At 41.4% G+C, this 20,304-nt stretch overlaps 1 protein-coding gene and 1 long non-coding RNA gene across 5 annotated transcripts in view; one reads left to right on the top strand and one right to left on the bottom strand.

Moving 5' to 3' along the window:
- LOC111254252 (uncharacterized) overlaps window positions 1-20,304 on the top strand; it is a 169,279-nt gene that overhangs the window by 61,016 nt on the left and 87,959 nt on the right. The gene's annotated exons all lie outside the window — the stretch shown is intronic.
- LOC147754320 (uncharacterized) lies at window positions 4,356-19,597 on the bottom strand. Its single transcript, XR_015316591.1, has 4 exons — window positions 19,246-19,597; window positions 17,606-17,771; window positions 4,699-4,835; window positions 4,356-4,577 (listed from the first exon to the last, which is right to left on the bottom strand). It is a non-coding gene; the product is annotated as an uncharacterized LOC147754320 (long non-coding RNA).

Genomic DNA, 20,304 nt, shown 5'->3' with positions numbered 1-20,304 from the left:
TTATTTATTGATATTCGCAAGAAGATTACATCTTCTTTTATCGTCGTATTCGCGTGTCTCACCTACCTTTCAGTTTATGATTTGTAACAGCTATCCCTATTATCTTCACTTATGGCCGATGTGTGTCGGTGAGCGAGCGGGACTGTGTATTCTTTGAACTGGGTTTTGCATTCAGGGCTTAACGTTTATTTATCCATCCCCGGCTTAACTCTGAGGTTCTCTCCCGTTCGGTGAACAAATAAAGCTTTATTGCAGCATAGCTAGCTGTAAATTTATTATATACTAAACTAAGCGCCAGGGTCGTTGTCATCCTGTTGTCCGGATCAGTTGGCAGCAATAAAATTTCAATTTCCTCTATTCGGGGTTCGTTGATGTAAAAGTTCGCCGGGAGTTCGCTTAACGAGAGCTAACTGGGAAGACGCGACATTAGAAAGGATTTGTTTAATTATAAAAAGCTTTTTTCGTCACACGCTTCAGTTCTTTGTGTGCGTACTGCATACTGTGTTTAGTCTATTATTGGGCATTATGATGTTAGTTCCGGTTGAAGTTAGGCCAATCGAAACGGTCGCTGATTCGCCAGAGGCACGTAAATGGATCCGGCTTTTTCGAATTGTGTTTAAGTAGTTATCGATCTCGCCGCCTATCCATCTCAACTGTTTCTGTTACTCTTTCTGTGGGCAGAAAAATTCCGAGGAGAGTTCTTATGCTTCTTTGTCAGCCTAGATTTCGTCGCATAATAATATTCGGTTGGAGTTGTTACGTACAACAACTTAGTAACGTTAAGCTAGCTATAGCTCTGCTAAGATTAAGGAAATTCTCGAAAAATCCGGAAAGATCAATATAAAATGCAATGTCAATTCTCTGGGAAAATGCTATCCACAGGAAGACAATCCATATTAATTTAACATTGAAGGGTGGATGGCCTATAATAAAATAAAACAACCGTCTAAAATAAGTAAGACCCTCAAAACCAATCTTAGTTATTCCCTCAGCATGGACCGCTCCTGTCAAGGATTAGCTCTATACTTTTCCAGACGATACGTTATTGTTGAAATCACCAAAGACATCTGTGTACATATCTAGCATTTTTCTTTTCTTCTGGACAGCATTTCTGGTAACCGTCATTAAATTACTTAACGAGTATAGATTTGCAAACGGGGAGAAGGGCATTCTGAAAGACCGCACGATCACCCAGTGTTTTGCTTAAATTTTGCCCACAGTCCGTCCCTAATCGACCCTCATCCTCATCCGCATCAGCATCATCTACAACGACGACGACAAGAACAACACTGTAATTCGAAGAATAACGCAGTAGTTATTCGTAGTCGACATCATTGGATAAAAGGGGAAACACTCGCATATAGGACTTCTGCTCGTCCGCCTCGCGCAGTAGAAAACTGCAGGTCAACGTATTGCCGATCTGCTCCGTCGCCGTTGTAAGGTCTTCCGTGTGTGCGTTTGATGTACATCTCAGCTTGAAGCAGCTAACGCAGGCGTCACTCCAAGATGTTTAAGCAGACAAGGACTGCTAAGGATTTGGTGCTGCTGCTCTTAATGAATCTACACTTCGCAATAACTATTTTCGTATGAAAGAACTCGGTTCGACTGTCATAATAGCTATTGCCTAGTACGCGAATAGTACAAACGGGTATAAACCAACTGAGGATCCGAAAAGCCCGTCCTTCCACGTCTTCATTGTACCCTTCAATGGTACCCCGTCGAACCAGCTAGAGCAGACGTGTAGGTTGATGAACACACAAGCCACTAACTTCGATTTTTTTTATCAACAGTGAAACTTTAGCTCCGAAAATCGACCCGCAGCAGGCGGCGATTTCAGGCCAATAACAGGGGTAGTTAGTAGCAGGACCAGATAAGGACCACCGAGGAACTGCCACACTTGTTTTCGACGACAGCGCTTCGCGCCTTCAGCAACAAGTGCATAAACAGTGGACATAGCGCGGGTTGTGTTTAAGTTTTTGTCCAGTGTTCTCCTCCTGATGCCGTTTCCCCTTTTACTGCTCATCCTACTAATGAAGTCGGGCAAAATACTTTGCTAACGCCACATCGTCATCGGCGTCATCTTCTCAGAATTTTCCGACGCTTAAGATAGAAAAAAAAAAAAAAGCCTAGCAAAGCGCACGTAGCCGTCACTGTTAATTTCTATACAAAACCGTTATGTCCCTGAGAAATTTCATATTGTTACTCCTTTTTTTCTGTAGTAAAGCAATCCCGCTAGTTTGATCAGTCGCTCGCATTATTGACACTGCTATCGTGGTACTAGCCGCTGAAAGGGCGAACGTCGACATGAATTATTAAGTGTTGGCTGGCCAACGTTATATTCCTTTAAGGCGTATCCATTCATCATTCTTGCTGGCGATATCCGTTCGTCTGACACCGTACTTACTGTTTCGTGAGAATCGTTAACGCGTCTTCATAAGGAGGTTGTTGTGCTCGTGCGGGTAACTTTTTCTTGATGATGTTTTCTAAAAAATGAATTTTAAACAAAATGACTTTAAAAAATTGTATGTTTTTCTTGTAAACATCGGCCATTCTCTGTACCAGCTAAAAGCTTTCGATGAGCTAAATCTGTTTGCAATTTATGTTACTTTGTCTAAATTTAAAATTGCAAAAAGGAAAAACATTAGCCAGAAGGCGAGAACTTAAGGAATTGTTCTGCGTACCACTGGATAGTTCTACAAAATGCAATACACGTTTCTCTAAATAAAAGTAATATTTTTGCAAGAATAGCGAAAAACTACATTAGTCTAAGGGCAACTTGAGTTACGATATTTTGGATGTAGCACGAGTGGGCCGGCCAGAAGCCGACTCGCGCCCGGTAGATCAGACATGACGGTACATAGTGATGATATACTATGAAGCGTGCTATAGAGTGTTTTGACTTAGTATCCTAGCCTGACGTAGATACTTTTCGGTGTTAATAAGAGTTACGAGAATAAACATAGATGTACTATTACTGATCTGCTGACTTTTTGGCTTTTTTCATTATATCCACCTGTAGGCGATACAGTCAGCCGCTAGCTACTGCATAAACTGGACTCAGGTCATCCTTTTCTTTTTGAATCTGTTCACCGTATTTACTAGTTAATATAACTTGCAAATTCTAAGACAGCTCGTGAAGTTTCGGGGTATGTATTTAACATGATTTAATATTACTACTAAAATTAATTACGACAAAGTTCAAAGAAACAGAGAGAGGTGCACAAGAGCAATTTTGGCTATAATCGCATTGGCCTTTTTCGTGTATTCATAACATATGTACTATATACTACTTCTGGCGAGCACAAAAAATATAATCCAAATCGAAGAATATATTCAGCGTCCTCTTGATGACGGTCTCCATGACATAATACAGTTTCGACTGCCTCGTATTACTGGAGAAGGGTAGACAAACAGACAATTGTTAGAAATGAATTTGCTGCATACCGGAGCTTCGTCTGCGTTGTCATATACGTAGAAAAGAGCATTCGGAATGATATGGTCACGTAATACAAAGTGTACAAAAGCGTATTTGAGGGGGAACTTCGGATCGTTAAGGAGGGGAGGCTGCACATCTATGGCGCTAATTGCCGTAACTATTCAAAATACCCGTGCAGCTCAGGAACAACGAACAGGACAACAACAACGATAGCACAAGCAGCTACCATACTAGCGGTGAAAATGGAAAACAGATGGCTAAAAAGAAGGATGCCCTAAATAATTTGTCCTTTAATAGGGCAAACTGGGGTGCTTGGTCGTGCTGTATGTATGAGATGGCCTGAACAGACATTTGAGGTAGTGATAAAGATTCGAGATAGTGCATTGAGTAATGGCTGTCGTCATGTTCGTTTGTTTTCTGATGACGATAAAATGAGATATATGTGCAGATCTCGCACCAGATCTCGATCCAGAACAGGCAATGGACTCTTTAGAAAGGTTATTCGTTGATTAGAGTCTACATATTGTTATATGTGCACCGAGCAGAAACGGGAACCTGAACTGATTCGAGACTACTAAGTTACCACTACTTATAAACACAATTGTAAATCAATTATTTGTTAATAATGACAATAGATAGTAATGAAAACACTCTTAATTAAGCTTATTTGGGATTTTCCTACTTGAGTACATATTGATGGGTTCAGAGGCAAAGAGAAGCAATATAAAGCAGACATGTTATAAGCGCAAGGGTCCAAAGCTTTATCATATTAAAACAGGGACGCTATAGCTGTAGTTCATGCAGGATTGATAGCACGTGCGCGCTGTGCCTATTGTTGAACCCTGATTGTAAATACAACCCAGCGCTAATTTGAGGGTTACACATAGATACGTGTAGTGTATGTGTACGTAGAAAATATATGGCATTGGAAATAGAAATATGGCGTGCGTCGCTGGTCCCACCTGCCTTGCTGCTATTGGTACTGTCGTATCTTGAGAAGGGCTATGCCCGTTGTGTTTCACATACGCTGCCCAGGTAACTGCTGGCAGAAGTTCTGACGGGCCTGCTCGAACCTCCGTTCTCCGGCAGATCATATAGATTATGATGGTAAGGTTGCCAGTGTTCGCCGAGCGCTTATAGGCTAGTCAAGGTCCGGAAGAGATAGAGCCGAGAGTCTATTGTTAGCAGCACTCCTCGTAGAACCAGTGAGTTGGGCATGCTCCGTTCAAGACAAGATCAGTAGGTAATAACTAATAACATACCACCAGGTGATACCGGGAGAGCATCACAACAAACAGATCATCTGGTGTTTTCCTCCATAACGACGCGAACGCTGTAGCTGGTGATATTCGCTTGAAAGCGTTTCTTGCTGATACGATTGACGCGCATGAGTGCAAAGCTGCTTCGAAAAAGAAAAGGATTAGCGGTAATTAAGGCAACATTAGGGTCTAAGATTATGTACTTATCGATATAGGCCATATTGGGATCGTTGTCATGGGATTGCGTCTAATCTTTTCTTCTTTGACTCAGAAAGAAATGTAGCTAGATGAGTTAGCGCCGAAGGGTATTCCTCGAATAAAATTGTCGATGCTCGTTCATCATGAAGTTCGCCCGATCGACAAATACCTATGAATAAAGAGTAGTATCAGATGCAGACGGGAATCTGCGAAGCTAAAGCAGAATCGGTCCCGTGCATAATTGTTAGCCGTTGTGAACTTCGATCGTAATCCGATGGGAGTTCTCTTTCACCTCAGACGTGTTGTTTCATCAAGCTGAAATATAGGTTGAGAGTAGACCTACCGGTATACTGATATGCGGTTTGATTGTGATCCACTTGAAAATATTCATTAACAAAGCTCCTTCGAAGGTCTACAGCCCTGATAATTAAGTTGCTCATGCGGGCCCGCCGCGGCAGTTGCTAAATTAAACTCTGTCCAGTAATAAAACAAAGTTAAACAAAAATAAACAAAGTTAAATATAAATACGATTGCCGTTGATCTCTAGTGGATTCTAATAACTTAGGCAGAACAAATCATTGATATGCGTTGAATGACCTCGAAGGGACAAATAGAGCTGAAGTTTGTCTTAAAAGTGAATCCGTAGTACCAACAACATTCGGACATATCGTCAGTTAAATGCAATAACATTATTATTTCTGTACAGGAACGATGGGAAACCATTTTTTTTTTCAGACAAGACTAGCGGTTCTAAGTTACGGAAGTAAAGAATGTTGGTTTAAATTCAAAGCGCTTCAAAACTATAAAAGAAGTGCATTGTTATCCCTATGGCTTAGGGTCATCCCTCCATGGCGTATTAATAAATATGCACTCTGTACCAAACACTACGGCATACTCATATTTAGATTACGCATTTCTCAGCATTATTATAGTATTTGAAAAAATCATTAGGTATTTGCACCCGATATAAGAGGTATGCTTTGAGAAGTTCCGAACAATAAATACGTCTGCTCGTTACATCAGTATCGGAACAATTGGCGACTTGATAAAGATATCGTGCGCCCATTAAAATGTTTAAGTTTTATGTGCCCGCAGGTAACTACTTCGATAAATTGCTTTTGCAGTCAAGCAAGTTTCCCGTTGTTTCTTGATACGGTCGCTATCGGCGAAGGATTGTATCATTATGTTTTCTGATTTCTCTCTGGATGTTAAATTTTATCGGCTATTGTTATCAAGTCATCCGTGTATAAGCAGTCGTCTTGCAGCATTGACCTTCACTACTACTAATAAATGTTACGTCCGGTGCCGCCATCCATTACACTGATAACCCTACGACATATCGCAGTGTGTCCATGCTCGGATTCGAGCCCAGACCACCACGTGTCTAAGTTTAGCCGGTAAACGCCCAAATCGCTACGCCACTGAGCACTTAGAACCATTATTGCTAGTTTATTAGCCTACTTGTAGGATTCTAAAAATTGTTAGTCTGACGAACGCCTGTTACTGTCTGTTTTCTATAATCTGTTTTGTCGTATAACCTTCGTGTAGATTTTACCGTGTTACCACTTTTTCGCTGTTGCAATGGATGAAATACACAACTGCTTGATCAATGAAGCTGACAACTTGTTTGTCAGGGTGTACTGGCTACAAGTTCTTGGGGTTTCTGCTTTTGATCTTACCAATACCTGCATAAAGGCTATTGACTAGGGCTGGAGCCGATGCTGTCGGCTGTTTGTGTGCCTATCTAAAACGGAAACTATATACGTTTGTGTGACAGTTTTGCGTTCAGTCCTGAAAAGTGAGGACGACCCCGATTCGTCTATATATATACGGCCTTCTTCTGCAAAAGCTTCTTTGAAGTTAACTATTAGCACCATTAGAGGTATAGGACAATGAAGTGTTTCTTGGGGTCAGTATTACGTAAAAAACCCAACATAAACATCACAGGTAAACAATAACAAGCAGAACAGCATTTCTAGCGATTACATCCCACACACCCCTGGAAAGCTAGCATGATACAAAAGATATTTCTTTTACATTAGGAATTTTTGTCACAATGGAAAAATAGCGTAAATTGAAAGAAGATGGGTTAACCTTCTGTTGATGGTCCCACAATAGTATATGCAGGTCAATAGCGCCAATGGCCACAGTTGCCTATGGAAATACCTAAAAGAAGGTCACCACCGATCCTAATGAATAACTGGACGCGATGACATTATAAATAGCACAATCACCGACAGAGAGGGAATCCAAGGTGTAATAACGCACGCTAGGTACTGGAAAATAGATAAGCAATGACGTATGCAGTTCAGCAATCCACACGAGATTGAAGCTCGGAGCTTCATCCCTAAGTCTAAGGCACAAGAACAGGAACGAATTACTAACTTTGTGATGAAAAATTTAGGGCATCCATTTTTTCCACCTCGAACAAAAGGTGATTATTCTCCGTTATAAGTATCTCATAAAACAGTGTTCAGTGCCACAAACAGTTCTATGGAGGCACAGTAATAGATAGTATTTCCGTATATACTCTCTCCCTCTCTCAACGTTTTGACTTTTACGTCCGGTATAGCTGCTGGACATTGCATCAGACGGACAGTTGGCTCCCGCCATGAAACGAAGTGGGTTCGAACCTGAACCACAACGTATCCGTAAGATAAGCCGGCAAATAGCTACCCACTAAACTATTACAGGAAGTACGCTATATACCCTGTCATTGTAAAATGGCCTGTAAAGAAAGTTGCTAACTCATGAAAGTAGCTTATTGGTATATTTTCCTTTCTTATGAAGCTAGTTTTTTGATAGGTAACGCCATTTTGTTTCTTTTAAAAGGCTAAAACTCATCCAACGTATCCACTAACAGGCTATATTTAGATGGGGCTCTTTTTATTTTCAGAAATCGCTCGGTCAGCCGTATGACCTTCAGAATAATTATTATACATTTCTTTAAGTTCAATGATATAATTTATTATTGAAGAAAATGTGCTCGTTGAATTGACCCTGTGTAGTATCCAATGATTATTAAAATGGACCGTAAAATCTTCAAAGTATGTTTGAACCTAAACTTTCAAGGCGGTTAGTGAAGTTACTTGTAAACGAACCATATAGGACAATTGCAACACCGTATTGAAACGCAGTTTCTGGGGTGTGACAGCGTTATTGAAATCGTGCGTACATGTGTTAGCATGTAAAGGTGGCGTCGTTTACGATAAAAAGTCGTGTTGAGCTTGTATTTTACGGTGGTTCATGGATATTATCAACATAAATTGCCAGACTGACTAGCAGCAAAGACACATATAAAAAAGATCTTTGAGAGATAAAGTTCTTTGTCTGAGTTGGACAGCTGAGCAGGGGCCAGGCAAAGGTGACGCGCTGCGATTTGTGCGTGTGCGATGATGTAAAAATGACAAATCTCAGAAAGCCAACGGGTATGATCAGTACAATGTGTTTTATAGATTTATTTATCTATAAAACACATTGCTATTATCAAGGCCGCAGGAGGGAGGAAACAGATTTGTTTTGAAAACAGAAACCTATATCGATTCGAGTGGCAAATACAGTTGGGAATTTCATTATAAGAGGATTATTCGTATGAATTTACACACATACGATGAATCCTGTTTGACATGGCTTTCTATCAGATAGATGTGTCAAATTTTTACCCTTGGATCATATAAAATTCAATCACTACAAAGCAAAATTTTGTTGGGTAGATGAAGGGTTATTGTACAGTAGATATTTTTCTAAATTATTAAAAGGCGTCGGACCAGCGGTTCAATAACTAATTCGAATATATCCTCTATCAAAACGTTGCACTTTAAAAAAAAAAGTTGTAAAATACTCTGCCTAAACAGCAGAATATTTTACTTATAACAGTAGTTACTTGAACACAAAAAGGATCAACTGCACGATACTATTCAACCATTCGCAATTTGTGTTTTAATAAATACTTTTTATCAATTTGTCGGACATTGTGTGTGTTACTTTTTCCGTTCTGATGCGGTAACGAGAGACATCCGAGACACACAGAAAGGCTCTTATTCAGCATCATCTCTATGAAAACGTTCGTTGCTTTTTTGCAAAAAGCAGTTCGTTTCGTGGCGAAGTGTGCGATTCGGGCTCAGTGAACGGTGCTGTTCACTGTTTCTTCGTTTCCTAGTTAGTTGATGAAGGCTGCCTCTTCGAAGGATGGCTCCTCGGCCCATCTCACGCAACCTTTTCATCCTTCTGCGTTGCATTTCCCTCGAGTGGCTTGTAGTGGATTAGGTCTAAGTAGTTTTTAATTACATAAACTGCGGTCTCTTCAGGCGTATCATCATAGCTCATCTATACTACTTGCTGTGACTTCAGCCGCTCGAAGTAATGAGTAGTGTTTACTACTAACGGTGAGCGAGTAACTTGCTAGAGATGTACGATTAAGTGCTGGGGAGCAAAAACAGCAATAGTTATACCTTCTTTAGTGTTTTACAGAATAGCGACTAATCGGGGGGTTCGACAGAAACAACACGTTTGGAGCTGCAATAGTAAAGACGCTAGTATATCGATTCTACAATTATTTGGAACCACTTCTACTGATACATCGAGTCAATCCAATGCTTTTTGCTATGACAAGCTTGTGAACATGTTTATGCTGGCGCTGTCCTTATTCAACGATTTCTATAGCCACGCAATAATCCCCATAGGACAGGGAACGTGCATTTTCTATACACCGTCTGTTCTCCAATCGGTTTTTCCTCTAATCACACCTATACTGGATAATATCCATATCTGTGTACGTGCCATCTGCTTCGTGTTCTGTGGAGCTCAAAATTGGCAACTAGTGAGCTTTCGACGGTAGTAACTCGACAGTATGAAGCAATAGTAAGACTAATCACAATTGCGTGAACAGCCTATGGCAGAGGGCTGGGTCTGTTGCATTCGTTGTGCGAAGTACATGCAAGAACTGACAGTTATTATAGTGACGATAGAAACACCAGCGGTCAAATAGTTCGGGGGGCGCATTGGTCTATTTTCTCAGACCCATTGGGATATTCTCGGTGTCGAGTAGAATGTTTTATTCAGCATTGACTACTCCAGGACCCCCTGACGACATCGATAATCAACTCACTCACACTGCGCGCAGGCGGCCGCCGTTTGTGGAGATTTGTGTATGCCCTGCACTGCACCGCAGGACTATCCCATGAACGCTGAGCGTCGTTTCGATCAAACTACCAGTCAGCTAGCGTGACCTCGAGTATACTCATGGGCATCCATTCACCATCTGGACTAATCTATCTAACCCAAGGTGAAGCTGTTCATGTTATTCAGAACAGCGCATTCGGAAACCCTTTTCTTTGGGCTGTATAGCTGCTGGCTGAACTCGCCAGCGGAAAGCAAGCACGCTATGCTCATACGAATAATAACTCATTATGCAGCATACAATATACTGCGATATGAAGTAGTGTCAAAAGAATACTTCACGATTTCGTCTAGCACATCAGTGGCAACAATGCTTGCTCACATAGCATTTCACGGGGTAACATTTTCCTCAACAGCAAATGCGGGTTTTGTACTTCTGTCTTGGTCCCATGCGGTTCACCTCCCTCTATTCATTGAGCGGTTTGTTGTTTGCATTGTGTTACTTCGCGGCGTTTTCTATATAATCTGTCCCCTAAGTATGTATGTGTGTAGGGACGTGTAGGCATTGCTTAGAATATTTTCGAAACGCTTCGCACGGCAATGTAATCATACTGCCATCGACGGTTCACAGTTGCACGTACACGCTATACAGGTAAAACAATGTATTGTCGCATTAGATGAAATCTTCATACGAAGTATTTGCAAGATTTTGTCTCTGTATGTGTATTTTGATGTATACAGTGGAAGCTATGAGTCGATGAAAGTGATTTTATTTCTCGAGAACTATCTTATAAATCCAGTTATATATTAACAGTTGATTTAGGAAGCCTTTAATGACGATCATTATGAATGTTATCAGCTATAACTCACGACCTGTCTGATTGCATCATTTAAATGACTCAGCGGGTTTAGAATCGATCGAACGACGTTAGATATATCTCGATATAGAATGATATCTCGCTGCTGCCTTTATATATATATAGGACCGTTTCCCTTTAAGTGTATATACATACTTAAAGGAAAACAATCGAGTTTCATACTTTTTTTGAGGCTATTACCCTATTGTATCATGCTTATAGTGACTTTTTTCTAACCACTGTAATGAAGTATTAATTTGTATCTATGTGTCTTCAAGCACTGTAAGTGTGCAACGATGAAGTCGGCGGACTAACGTTGATCCAATGCATCTCTATGCACTAATGTGGCTTGAGCTTTGTGCTGCATTTAATAGAAGTCAAGGTTTGTTTTTAGAAAGCCTTTTCTAATCGTCATGATAAAATAGCAGAAAAATACCTCCAACAAGTTTCTAGCGAATACGATAACATGATCTGATTTTTGTTGGTAGAGCCAGACATATGAGCCCATGAAGGATTGAAACCTTGTTTCGGATCGCGTGCAATGAGAATTTGCGGCGCTAAATCATTCTTCTATCTGGTATCGAAACGCTAACATAGTTAGCAGTTGTCATGGTTAGCATGAAATCGTTTAGGCATTGACTTCTAAGAACAACATTCACAACAAGACCTTCTCGTTGCAGATTTCATGATAACCTTACCCTGTACTAACTTCTACTATCGTAGATGTCTCTACAGGGCTATACTGGCTAAAGGAGTTAGTCATTCATATACTATATCATATTTTTGAGCATTTGTTAGAATAGACAGTGGCCACGTACCAGGTCATACACAACCCTACAAACTAAAATTACCAACTTTCGATCTACTGCTGTTTCCAATCGCAGTACCATGCTGTTGCGTTTAAAATCCACTGTTAAGTTTCAATTGTCTAAAATGTACTGCCTTGCTTAGATCCTGCGAGGGACCATGAGTATATCGGCTAGGGACACATACAGATTTTGGCTCTACCAATCGATTGTTTGCGAAGTAATCTGGGGCCCCCTATCTGCAATGGTCCTGTAAAATTGGCGCATCCTTAAGGACCGATAGCTGAGAATATTCACGGCGATTAATCGGTTATAGTACCATTGCGAACAGCAGCGGGTGTTCAGGTTGCTGCTAGTCGTCTCATACTATTTCTATGATTATTGGCAAATATGTTGTGCGACCTTTCAAATAAGGTTCAACCCCCGCAGCGTCGCGGTCAGTAAACTAGTAGGCCACGAAGACGACAATTGGGCTTGTGCAATGGAGGGTATCGGATTGATTCGAGACAAGATTCACATGGTAGAACGAACGAGGTCCTTGGGAACGTCCAGGTGGCTTCGCCTGAGAGCTTGCTGCGTTCTATATGTATCATAAGCAGCTTAGAAGGCGTTCTGTGCTTAACTACTCGAAACAGGAAGATAAGAAAAACCTTCGCTTTTTATCTCAGTATTACTACTATTAGTTGAGGGCAAAACTATTATATCTGCCGGCTGTTTAGTTGGCAGCTCGTAGATATAGAATAGTTTCAGTTCCCACAATTCACTCTCGAACCATATTGTTGTAGTGAAGTATATGCATTAAGGCATTTTGCGCTTAACTATTAAATTGATAGTCCGTGCTTTTAAAATTAGACCTTTGCCACGTCTTGCTCTGTCTGACAAACTGAACCGCGGCTTGTTTTAATTTCTTCAACTTTTTCATTACAGTCCTGAACTGCAGGCTAGGGATTATAGCATCAAGTTATTATTTTTTCTTAGTTCGTAGACGCGAACTTTTAGGAAAACACAAGACGTCACCTTAGTCAATCATCGCGGACCGGCGTATTAGCAACTGGCGTCAGTTCATCCTCCTATTTTTTGGTTGGGTCACAAACCTGCCATTTTAGGCTTCTCACACTCCATCAACATCTGGGAGGTCGACACCAGCGAAAGCTTTGTACGGCAGAATATCTTTAGTGTACCTAAACAGGTAACGTCGTTCTATCTGCCAAGGTTTTTTGCAAGTTTTTGCTATTTTGAATAGATCGAAAAACGTCTTGACATTTTCAATTTTTCACAAAAACAACGCACTATTGTAATGTTACCCCCTATATAGTACCTGCGTGACCCGTTCAACATTACCATTGAGAAGCAGACATCCGTATATTAGTATTATTATTATTACTATTATTTCCTGTCTTTGACAATATGTCACCAAATGAATGTCAGATACAATAAACGTTTAATTTTATCTTTCGGTCTGAAGTTCCTGTTCGTTATTGTTAAAAAAAGAAAAAAAAAACACGGTCATAATAGCCACGTGTAAATGCGAAGGAATCGATGCTAGTTTTTGGACGTAGAACAGTTTAAACGCAAAGTGTAGCGCTTCCGATAATTACTCATGCGATTTATCCTTTGCTCCTGTAGAGAGGAACATTGTTGTATCCCCAACGCCATTTTGGCTGTAGTGCTTTGGTTCGTCGCCCGTACAACACGTATAAAACAGGGGGTGAAGAAAGAGGGATTCTCGCGCATGTCTAATGCTGAAAGGGAAAATTGCACGCTAGATCACTCCTAAAATGCGGTAGAACGTTTATGAAATTAGGTTGAATTCGGATTGTTGTTTATAGCTAGTCACCGTAGGGAGGCTCATTAAGAGTAAAATACTCGTACCAAATGAGTAGTTAACGTTGCCTTATGATGACCCGCGAAGAATTTTTCTTTCATCTGGAACTCTAAAATCTAAATATTACGCGGCTGACGCAGTTTCGTGCTCAGAAGTTCTCTTATCGGTCAGAATCTCTGCAAATCGATTCCATTTATGATAGGTTCGAGGGAGGTGCGAGGTAACGTCCAAAAACGTTAACTACTACTACTGCCGCCGCCGCCGCCCAAATTTCTGCCACGTTACAGAAACCGGTGTGCCGTCGCGTCGTAGTCGGTGCAGTCGCTGACAAATCAATGATGATCACTGAGTCAGTGTAAATTATTGCGCAGGAGCGCTACGTCAGAGATTAGAGTTAAGCGACGTTGGAGACGAAGCTGAAAGCGAAGAAGTCAGAAAGCAAGCGGGAAGAGCGTGGTGCGTCGAGGAGCCGAAGCTTTTGCTTTCGTTGTACATACGAGAGCGTAAACATCACCCGTTAAGCAATCCAGTTGCCAGTCAAAGCGGGTTAGAGCGCCCTCTGCTCTTCTGGTAATGGAAACAACAGAATAGAAACGACGCGAGGGCACAATGGGCGCTAGTTATCGGCCCGGCTTTAAAGCTCTATTATATCAACTTCTCCTATACTCGGCTTCCATTGTAGTATCATAACGGAAAGGCTGGCTTCCACAGTGGTTGCTGTGCCTTCACCAATACACTAAAGGAGAGATAGTCTGCAGAAAAGCGGTTAACTACTCATTTTCACCAGAAACAAAAACTCCCGGGGTATATTATTGTCTTGACACAATCAACGGCTGCCAATGACATTAGCTCAGTTTCAACAGTAACCATATGGTAGCTTACCCACATCGTTGCTGCCTGGGTCGTTGCCTGCTGCTGTTGATGGCGTAGTTTACAGTCAGTATATATTGTAATGAGTGTCTACTTGTAACGACCGCGATTTGCTTACTATTAATTTTAATTTCCGAGACAGTTTCGGCACTTTTCTACCGCAGAGCACAGCCACGAGTATAAGTGGTGTCATGGGTTAAGGGATGGCCGCTAACAGCTCCGCTGGCATCATTTCGTGTCTGCGTAAAGCGCGATAAGGATCATGCATGCGACAGCTGGATAGATCTGCTACTGCTCTTCTAAACAGCAGCAGAAGTCGAGCTTGTCGAAGCAGCACTGCGCCAACAACAACAAGCCAGAAGTTAGATAGTTGGTTGGAGCGTCAAATCAAGTGTTGAACTACGAAACGAAGACCTGATAGGTCTTTTGCTGCTCCTGCGGCTGCTGCTATTGACAGCGTCTCGTGCTCGTCGTTGACGCTGACGCGTCCGCGACGGTGGCTCTTTTTCTCGGCGACGGCTATTACGTGTCCTCCTTACCCAACCACCCGGATACCTTTTTGTCGGCAATCTTTTGTAATGGAAAACTTTTTGCAACAACTGAATGACGTTGACGGCCAGTATGCGAAGATCAAGCTGGGTCGCTGTTTAAATGAGCATGTTGATCCGGGCATGAACATGTGCGCCGTAAGTTCAACGCTGACCGTAGTCAGAGAGAAGGAGGAGGGTCTGATGGGCTGCTCCGCGCATCATCACCATAACTATCAAAATGGAACAGCACGCGAAGCGCAGTAATTATGTATTCGTGCTAGATACTGTAGCTAAAGGTGAATATATCTGTATCTAGCAGAATAAAGAAGCTAGTAACTCTCTAGTATAAGTTGTATTCTCTGTGATAGGGCGATGGGTAACGTGTTTGCCTGCTAGAGCTAGGAACACGTGGTCTAGTTTTGGATCTGGGCGTATGCAAATTTTGTTTGGCGCTGGAAAAAGCCAGTACCCTGAAGCAATGCAGAACGACCTAAGTGCCAGACATAAAAACAAAAAATATTTCACTATATGTTGTATAATGATTTTATTGCCGTGCGGCCGTGAAGAAGGAACGGGTAGGAAATATCTTCTATAACTTTGCCCGCAATCCCTGCTTGTGCCTAAAAGCGATCGTAAGTTTCCGCGGCAAGAATGAGATCGCTGCAAAGCTTGTGTTTCTATTCACCTACATTTGTTGCCGGTAGAATGAATGCGAACAGATGCAGAAACTTAATGGGGGCAATGCCCAGTCGAACCGCACGTGGGCATAAGTTTTTGTAGCAACCTACCGCTGTGATCCGCTCAGGACTACGAGCCGATGGGGCTAGGGAATGATTTCTTGTTATTTATTTATCTGTCGTTGAAGCATGTTACGAAAGCTGACACAATTGCATACGGTACAATATTTCTCACAGTCATGCCATCGATGCCTTAATCGTAAGGCAGCAAGCGAAGCCGAGAGGGTCTCGTAAATTTTAGGATGACCCTGCAGTCACCCATCCGACGACACTTATCACCACCCATTCCTTTATAAGAACTAACGCTATGCGCTATATAACGTATAAATATATAGTGATGTTAGGATGGATTCATTCGCCTCACATATTCGTAATAGGGGTTACACAATGGACAAAATAGGACTTGACCTATTACAGTTACTTGTGGTTTTGTCATCTTTTTTTTTGACACCAGCTTATGGATATAACCGTCCAACAGCCCTTCCGTTAGGAGATGTGACCATTGGAAGAAACATACATGAGCCACCGTTAGATCATTGCGTTCAATTGTGCACGCAGTCAGCTGCCGGGGCAACATGTTGGCCGAGCCCTTACCTAACCGGTCCAAGGGAACGAACAAGCGGTTTGTTATTGCTGTTGTCATCGTTATTGCTAAAATAATGATATGTGTGTGCTGTGGCAACATGAAGCACGTGAAAATGTGCACGATAAAATGTATCGCATGGAACGTTTGCATCTCAGCGACAGATCTCGCTCGACTCCGGAGGCAGGAACAAGCGCATACTGTCCGTGTAGTCTGCTAGTGTGTCCGGTTCGCACCCTTTCGGTGCCGGATTTGTCGCTGTTGTTGTTCGAGCAAACTGCAATATGCAACAGCGTCGGCGAATATATTCGAAAAATTTCGACAAATCTAACAATAAAAACAATGTAAGTCGTCTACCTTGGCCAGTCGCCGCTGATGTATGTCCACGTCTGCAATAGCACTCAATAATACATGCTGATCTGTCCGAGTAAAGGCAGCATGTTTGTATCTATTTGTCAGCCAAGAATAAGGACTGCTAATCAAGATATATATATATATATATATATATATATATATCATTTTTTAGGGTCGGTGAGGCAGGCTTCGTTGAGCCATAGCTTTAATCTATGGGGACGATTGTTGCGGAATTAAGTTATGCTGCTTATTCGAATTTCGCAGTTGGTTGATCTGGTCAAATTGTTATGAGCTAATATTGTACTATTGCACATTAATTAAGTTATATTACGGTGTTGACTTGAAATCGCTACTATTAAATCTACAATATCTACCAAACGGTGCTACGAATCAGGGATGCAGACAGATTTTGTCTCCAGTTTCTAATGATAAGAAATAAATGTTTCGAGTTTTACACCTGGAACTATCGTTGAACATTGCTTCAGGCAGCTTTATGGTAATATGGATTTTTTACCATCATCTTTCTTCGTTATTAATGTAAGTTAATAATGTAGTTAAATATAAGGACTGAATCCTTACCGTTGTCCCTGGTACTGCTAAGGACCCTGTCGCTTATTAGAACATTCGAGTAGTGTATGAGCATCTACAAACTTGTAGGAATTTAATATTTTTGAACAATATTCTGACTTGACCTTCGTTCACAGACCATCATCGTGAACCAATGTCTCGTTAAAGCATTTCAGTCGTGTAATTTCTATACCAACCTCCAGAACAATGAATAGATCAACCTATCTCAGTAAATCTCGTAGGACTCACTATAACGTTCCTGTTTTTATGGTAATCGTACATTTTGGGTAGTACTCACAGCTTTTTGGATCTTGAAACGTTGCGTATATCGAACAGGGGTTTTGTGTAGATAACATCCGTTTGTCTAGGTGTTGTATATTTGTATTATTCGCTAATAACTATTTTTATTGGTTTTCGATTAAGTTGCAGCTAGCAACTTAACGTGATGCAACTGTCTTTACTTACCGAAGTTATACGTCGCGACGGGCTTCCGTTGTCGATCAGCATTAGTGCATAAAGGCATCAATGTGTAGCCTAGTTGTTGACGGCTCCACGGCACCACCATCTTTGAGCGCCGCGTATTTACTGCCAAGGTACCTTCCGTAACACTACCATAGTTTGAAATGGACACCTATAATATATCAAACAGAGTTCAACATATGGAACAGCGATTGAAATATAAACTGATCGAAAAGTTTTTTGCACTGTCGCTGGTATCCGCATTGCATAGAAAATAAAATTAGTATCATCGTTATCCGACAGCCGTGGCTGCGAACGACTTGCAGTAGCGCGACGGCAGAAATTTGCCGATGAACCCCTTGTTTGAACCCGCAAATAAGTATCTATAGTAATACGTCATGTTGGCAAATATCGATGACGTACCGTCGCGGTGATTGTCAGAGCGGACAGAAGCCACAGCAGCGGCGCTGGACTACCGTCGTTCTGGCCATGACGCATTGGTGCAGTGGACCAGAGTAATGCCTATAATCGTCATGCTTTTCAGCCAAAATCGGTATTCTTTCTACTGCGTTCGGTGGCAGCTTAATGGCAAACGCGCTAATTGAAACGTTATGAAAAAAGAAATCTGTTGGGCAGCACGTCCGATTCGTCAACCTGTTGTTATCCCTTTGTGATAGATGGATCTATTAATTGTGGGTGTTTTGTGATTACTGGCATTTCCGTGTTATCGCTGGAAACTCGTTTGTCTCGAAGACCATCCCACCGTAATTAAGGATCTTATTCGACGGTAAGAGTTGAAAAAAAAAAAGGTCGGAGAGCCGTTGTCCTTCTTTGCGAATCGTGAGTTTGCCAAGGTAACTTTCTAATAACACACCGCATTCAAAGGTTCCTTTAGGTCTTAGCTAACTTTATCGTTATCTTATCAGACGACTTAACATTCTACCGGCATAGAACGGGAGAACAATTAAAGTCGAACGCACAGCTCAGGCATCCATTAATGCTATCGATAGGAGTTTTAAGCAATAGCAAAACAGTCGTACGAACGCGTGGATTTTCTGGATGTAATTGATAACAACGACAACTCCGCTTGTACTAAAAGGGCAGCTACTCCCCCGTGCCGCTTCCCCACCCCAATTACAGTCGCCTCCATTGACGCCATTGGTTTTAATCGGTCTTTTTATTTACCACCAGTAGCAGCAGCGGCAACAACAGATCCATTATCAGTGCAATCTTCTCGCATACACATAGATACATAGAGTGAGGGCGTTCATGCATATATATATGTAGACGCACACATATTTTACATAATAATTGATAGTTAGTCAGAATACATAACTGAAAGCTACCATGCTCATTACGGCTGCTTTTGCTGCACTGATTAAAGGGTCCCTCAGACTTTTCGGAATTCAGAAACAATAATTATAGTCTAATAATATCGGAACAGCTAGACATTTCGATGTGATTGTTAACTATAGTTGTCAATGCATATCCGTACCATTTACGTGTTCTCACTTATAAAGACCTATAGCATCACCAATCTTGGCGGTGGACAAATTCACGGAAAGGCCATAGGGTTTCCAAAAATATTAGCCGACGGGTCAGTTTTAAGCCGCAAGGGGCGGACTAAACATGCCTGTTCCACTTACTCGGAAGTTATTGGTCCACTTCACTTTTGTTTAATTCGCCGAGCAGTGGTTGCGATACGATACGGTTGAACTTGTGGGCGCAACACTGCTAAGAATTGTCCACAAAAGGGGCAACAGGGACTAGATTATGGGAGAAATTTATAGGAATAGTTTATTTCCGACTTGTTGCCACTACGTTGGTCGATAGCTAACGCAAGAAGTGAACGGTGTATCATGATATTTTCGTTTCATGATATGCCATCTTATCTGTGAGCGGTTGTGTTGTCATCCTATAAAAAAAAAAAAAAAAAAAAAGAAGTCAACGTGAGTGGAACGGATTGCAGCGAACTATTAAGCAGCTCATTACTCCTATCACCCGACCCCAACACGTTTGTTAAGGGTCACGTCATGTCAACGTGCTTCACGTGCAGATAATGCTGTAATGTATGTATTGTGCACTAGAACAAACGTAATGCAAAGGGAACCATGACATACGGACGCCTCGCTGTATGTTATCGATGATATAAACCGTTGCAATGAATGGCCGACAGCAGTCTGAAAACTCGTGGGGTCATTTTGATCGCTATATCACAGACGGATAAACATCGTCTGATAACGACGCTCGATCATTGTCCTTATGCTCTATCTCAATAACCAACGATCGACACTACATGTTACGCGTCTCAGTTGCATCTGTGTCATTTCAACTATTCCAACGAAAAATTCACTAAAGACCAAATTGTGCCGCGTTTCTACGTCAGGGGGCCATCTCTGCAATAGTTTACTGTGTGTTCGACTGCTTTGTATCTGATATATTTAAAAAATAGTCTATTATGAATTGTTTGTCAAGCTTTTTAATCAGCTTATCGAATCTCGAGGTAGGGCACATCTTAATTAATAGATATTGCAAAATCTATAGCGAATAAGGCTAGCTCAACTCATAGCATATACTAGCTATAGCTGTTGTTAGCAGATCTAATTCGCTGACAGATATCTTTCATAAAGTCTACTTCGTAAAACCACACGGACAATGTTAGATGAACCAATAATAATATCGAAAGTCAGGTCCGTTTTAATCGG

The sequence above is a fragment of the Varroa destructor genome, unplaced genomic scaffold (assembly GCF_002443255.2).
Source record: "Varroa destructor unplaced genomic scaffold, Vdes_3.0 BEIS01000007.1, whole genome shotgun sequence".
Classification (NCBI taxonomy): domain Eukaryota; kingdom Metazoa; phylum Arthropoda; class Arachnida; order Mesostigmata; family Varroidae; genus Varroa; species Varroa destructor.
Note: the sequence above shows the minus strand (reverse complement) of the source record. Positions and strands in the feature narration are given on the sequence as shown.